We start from the raw sequence: 6,061 nt of genomic DNA, 5'->3' as shown, positions 1-6,061 counted from the left end.
CGGCGGAGAATGTGGCGATTCCTTAATTCTAGAAGTTGATGCTGTAATGAAGATGAGTCCAGAACGGATTGCATCAATTTGTGGCGTGGTTTCTCTGAAAAAGACATTCCGGAGTCAGGACTTTACAACGGCCATAAGCAACGCATCACATATTCACTTTGTTAGTGGGAGAGAAAAGGGAGACCAAGCCAGGTAGAAGCGATATTAAAGCAGAGGCTAGAGGGCCCGGAGGGGTGTGAAAATTTGTGTTAAATGTGAGATGAAAAAGCAATGTGAAGAGAAATTTAAGAGGATATTTTTTTGTTTATTATAGCTATATCGCATTAATTGCACTGTATAGTTTACAAACATATTATATATTCATATTAGATATGGGACTTCTTAGGCCTGAATGATTATTTGTTTTATTAAATTATTATTGATGCAGTGTTTCTTATTTTATTATTGCTTTTCCTCTTTACACTCTTCTGGCCTCTATTTTTGCAAGCCTCCTCTCCCTCATTCTCCATGCACTCTCAAAAATCACTTGCCACTCTCAGTCCTAGAAACAGCCACCCCGGTTGACAGACCCACTATCATGGTAATTCATTCATCTCCCGTTCGCTCATACATCACACCACCTCGCCTGCGGATGTGCATAGGAATGTAAATGAATCACCTGTATGGGAGAGTTAGAATAGAATAGAAGTGTCGGCTGAAGAAATAGGCCCATGGCCTGTTGTCGATTCTTGAATTTTTCGTAACTTGATTCACAAGGGATCCGGCATTTGGAACCCGATCTTTCCATAACTGACGATTGATTGAGTTAGCTGCTGGACTTATTGCCTGGTCCGTAATTTGCTAGGCATTTTAAGACTGAACATATGCTCCTGCATAGCTTCGTCTGGACTTATTGCCTGGTCCGTAATTTGCTAGGCATTTTAAGACCGAACATATGCTCCTGCATAGCTTCGTCTAGTCTGTTCTTGAAGGCGTTTTACTCGGAGCGTCAACGATGCTATCAGGGAGGCTGTTCCACATGTCAGCAACTTGAAGCGGGAAGAAATGTTGTCGCATGGATGTGTTACAACGCAGTTATTTTAGTTTATAGCCGTGGCCCCTGGTGTTGGGTCTTGTTTCAAATTCTAGTAATCCTTCCGGAACCTTGTATAAGCCATGAGTATACTTGTATGCATCAATGAGTTCCCCACGCAGACGTCGATAACTGAGGCTTGGAAGCTTCATAATCTTTAATCCTTCCTCATAGGACTTGCTTTTCAAGCCCGGAATTATCCTTGTTGCACGTCTTTGAACACTCTCTATTAAATTTCTGTCCTTTTCAAGTTTCGGTGAGCACACGACATTTCCAAACTCTAGGTTCGGGCGCATGACAGCAACAAACAACTGCTTCATCGCTTCTGCATGTAGGAACTCGAAAGAGCGTCTGATCAGTCCAAGTCGTTTATTGGCTTTATTAACTTGACCTTCAATATGCTTAGAAAATTTCAACTCATTGTCGATATTAACTCCTAAATCTTTTTCCATTGTCGACTTCGACATCATCACTCTGTCGTTGCAACCGTGTCTTCTCATACTGTAATCTTGCTGTTCATTATTCTTGCCAAGGTGGATTACTTTACATTTGTCAGCATTAAAGATCACCTTGGAACTGTACTTTTTGCGACGTATTCTTCACTGTATTATAAATTTTTGTGTCGTCAGCATACATCGAGCACACGCTAGACACAGCTTCTGGCAGATCGTTTATAAACGCAACGAATAGAATAGGCCCGAGAACGCTTCCTTGTGGCACGCCACTGCGCACTGGAGCCCAGTCTGATAAGGACCCATTAATACTGACACGTTGTTGTCTCCCTACTAGAAAATCTCTGATCCATTTGAGTACATTGCTGTCAATTCCCAAAGACTGCAATTTCCGCAACAGCCGCTCATGTGGGACACTGTCAAATGCCTTGGCAAAATCGAAGTACACTGCATCTACTGGCTCCCTTTCGTCCAGCAGGCGGGTCCATTCGTTCAGAGTAGACAAGAGGTTAGTGGTGCATGATCTCCCAGCAATAAAGCCATGTTGACAGTCTGATAGAAGATTATTAGCAGTCAAATAATCTATCAATCGATCCCTCACAACAGATTCCATTACCTTGCAAACGACACTTGTCAAAGTGACAGAGCGATAGTTGCCCGGACAGCTTTTGTCACCTTTTTTGAATAACGGTGTCACTTGAGCTTCTTTCCAGTCAGCCGGCAAGATCCCTTCGTTCAAAGTTTTTCGAAAAAATGACGTCAAAGGGTCGGCTAGGACAGTTGCTAACTCTTTGAGTAATCTGGGGTGGAAGGCTGGAAGCCGTCTGGTCCACATGACTTGTTTGGATTTAGAGCGATAAGGCGCTTGAGAACCTCTTCTTCTTGTATTTCAAAACTTGTTAATTTAGAGCCGACTGGGCGCTCCTCAATTGCTGGAATACTGATCAAGTCATCTTCAGTGAATACGATACTGAAAAACTGATTAAGAACGTTAGCCTTGCCCTCATCAGAGGATATCTTTCGTTGATCTACTTTCAAATCAGAAATACCGTCCTTCATCTTGCACTTCGAGCTAGCGTACAAAAAAGAAGGCTTTCGGGTTCTTTTTTGCATTTTTAGCAATATTTTTTCGAGGGTTTTTACTGCGGTGTGACAGCTTTCTTTAACATTCATTTCCTTAATACTGTTCGAAATATTCACTGCATTCACTGCCTCAAGGAGTTTATCATAGTCGCCTTTCGCAAAATTCGAACGCTCACTCTTTCGATGCGTCTTCTCTGTACAGCACTTTAGACTGAAAAACAATGATCGGTGATGGCTTTTGCCCAATGGAGCCTCGTGACGAAGCTCATCTAACATTGATTCATCACTAGTAAACACCAGGTCTAGAATATTGGGAGTCTGTTTACTTCTATAATGGATTGGCTAAATTTGGCTTAGTAACGTGCTGGACCAGGAAGGAGTCTCACACAGACTCCATGAACAAGGATGCTGGGTGATTCGGGTCGCCTGCCGAAGACCACCACTGCCCTGGATGTAATGGACCATCATGATTCCTGCCTTCCGGAACGTAGCCTTCAACACTTCAAGCCGTCCGTATCTAGGCCGTGGGTCGAACCAGCCCTAGGTCGAACGGCCACTTGCCGAAGGATGATAAATGTTGGAACAGAACTATGCTATCTGAAACCTAACCTCAGATGCGGTGAACGTAAAATTACGTAATTTAACGATGTCCAGAAGTCATATTCGATCCGCGGCCTGGTGGGGCACGGCAGGTGGTGGTCAAGGCCGGAGGAGGACAAAGCCGAGTGGTGCACGGCTGATTGGTGTAGATCCGGAGAGATCCCAGGCGTTCGATTTAGGGCTTATTGGTGCACAAAATTGGTGGTGCACGGCTGCGCTCCCGGTGATTCTCATCCCTTGGAGAGGATCCATCTGTCCAGTCTAGCTCTGGATGATTAAAATCACCAACGATCAACGTGTGTGACCTACGGAAAGCCATGCTCGGTAAAAGACTGTTTAGTACTCTATCGTTATCAGAGGAACTGTTTAGTGATCTATACACGACGCCTTTGAGGAGGCTATCTTTTAGACTCCTGCGTCTCGAAATAATTTTCTCGAAATGAACCGGGACAGACGAAACGAGACGAGAAAATTGCGGGAAAAAAATAACGGGACAGAGGGTAAAATTTGTCCCGGAATAATCGTATGAACCGAGACAAGACTTCTGTCCCGGACTTTAAAACTTGTGTCCCGGTAAATTATGAACTATAAGCTAAAAAAACTGCGCTGCAATTTCTCCACGCGACAAAATTTCTTCTCGCTTCGAATCACCGACATGTGGAACAGCCTCCCCGATGACATCGTTGGCGCTCCAAGTATGAACGCGTTCAAGAACAGACTAGATAAAGCTATGGAAAAATATATGTTAATGATTTGAAATGCCTAGCACCTTATCGAACTCGGTGAAAGTCTAGTAGCTACTTCAAACTATCGTCATGAAAAGATCCGGTCGAATGACACGATTTTAGATATTCTAAAAACAAGGCACGAAAAGGAAAAGAATCGGCGACAGGCCACATCAGGCCTACGCTTCAGCGTCGAGATCACTATGTTATGTTATTACGCGTTCGGAACGAGTTCAGGCGCCGTGGAGCGCACAGGGAGTAGAGACGCAGTGTCTAGATTAGTCGGCCAATTAGTAAACAGTGGAGTGGAGTCCTGGTAAGATATTCCTAATAATACTAAGGCTAGTATTAGATTATCTCTGCCTTTAGTAAAATTTTGTGCTACGCCTCCAAGAAATCATCACAATTGCGCAGTTTCCTGAATTGTTATCAAACACATGGGCTTGTTTAACGTTATTTAGAAAGGATACACATGGATATTTAGAGTTCTTTTTTGAAGATCAAACTATTATATTTTTTCCAACTTAAATTTTGTTTCATTTTAAAATGTTGTTGATATTTATTTCCAAACTTTTTGTTGAAGGAGATTGCTTAAAGGCAAAATCGATGAATCTGATTCTGTGATTGAGCTGGAGGCAAATCAGTCTGTCCAGTCAGCCGATGTCACCAGCTACAGCTAGTATGGCCTCCTCCAAACCATCATAGATAAAATTTTTGAAAAAAACGTGTTTTTCCATTATTATTTGCCTGTCAAGATTAAGTAACATATCAAACCACAACATGTATTCGTAGCAAAAATCATTTCAATTGCCGAGCTCCAATCAGAATAGCAAAAGGATACGTCTCAAGTTATTATATAAATGCAGAGGTGGGCAGTAGCGCGCTACATGTAGCGGCCGCTACATTTTCAGTAATGGTAGCGGCGCTACATTTAAGCAATTGTAGCGGAGCGGTAGCGCCCGCTACATATTTAAGTAGCGATGCCGCTTCATTTATAAATAAAGCCTTTAGATTTTACTTAATAGAATTAAATATTATTTAAAAACCAGCATGATACATACATAATATAAATTACAGAATAAAACTGTACGAAAGATTTCGGTGTAATGTTGTCAACCTCAGCATGTTACTAGTGTCAACATATTAGTTGTTACCAGAGGTGGGCAGTAGCGCGTTGCATGTAGCGGCCGCTACATTTTCGGTAGCGGTAGCGGCGCTACATTTAAGCAATTGTAGCGGCAGCGGTAGCTCCCGCTACATTTAGAGCATGTAGTGGTAGCGGCCGCTACATTTCAAAGTAGCGCAGCCCAGCTCTGTATAAATGTATGATGGTAAGCCAAAGTTTACACCACATCAATAATTGATTCGTCTCGTTATGTCTCGTTAAAATGGCTATAAATACCGGGAAATTTGAAGTTACCTATTTTAACCGGGATGTCTCGTCTCGGTATCGTCCCGGAATTCCTACGGAGGGCTGAAAATTGTCTCGGTTTTTATTGCGAACCGGGACAGAGCCTGTTGTCTCGTCTCGGATAAAAAAAAAATACCAAACGCAGGAGTCTACTATCTTTGCCTTTGAGAGAAAGTTCGCACCACACTGATTCCCTAGCTGATTGATGCTCTGCAGATAACCTGATATGCTGGGCCCCATAAAAGGTTCTAACCCACAGAGCTACACCTCTACTGCACTGCTCTTCATTTAAGTTATGAAAACAATCAAAACCTGGCAACTGAAAATCAACAGGTATAATTTCCCCCCCGTGATTTTTAGGGAGTGTTTCTGTAATACAAGTAATGTTTATGCACTCGTTTTCGATCACAGTTAATAGCTCATTTTTTTGTTCAAAACAGAATCCGAATTTGTGTAGCATAGCATAGTGATGTCGGCGCCGAAGTGTAGGCCTGATGTGGCTTGTCGCCGATTCTTTTCCTTTTCGTGCCTTGTTCACAGAAGATCTAAAATCGTGTCATTTGAGCGGATCTTTTCATGACTGACGATAGTTTGAAGTAGCTACTAGACTTCCACCGGGTTCGATAAGGAGCTAGGCATTTCAAATCTGAACATATATTTTTCCATAGCTTTATCTAGTCTGTTCTTGAACGCGTTCATACTTGGAGCGCCAACGATG

This window comes from Hyalella azteca, unplaced genomic scaffold (assembly GCF_000764305.2).
Source record: "Hyalella azteca isolate HAZT.00-mixed unplaced genomic scaffold, Hazt_2.0.2 contig13109, whole genome shotgun sequence".
Taxonomy (NCBI): Eukaryota; Metazoa; Arthropoda; class Malacostraca; order Amphipoda; family Hyalellidae; genus Hyalella; species Hyalella azteca.
This window is presented reverse-complemented; position numbering follows the sequence as displayed.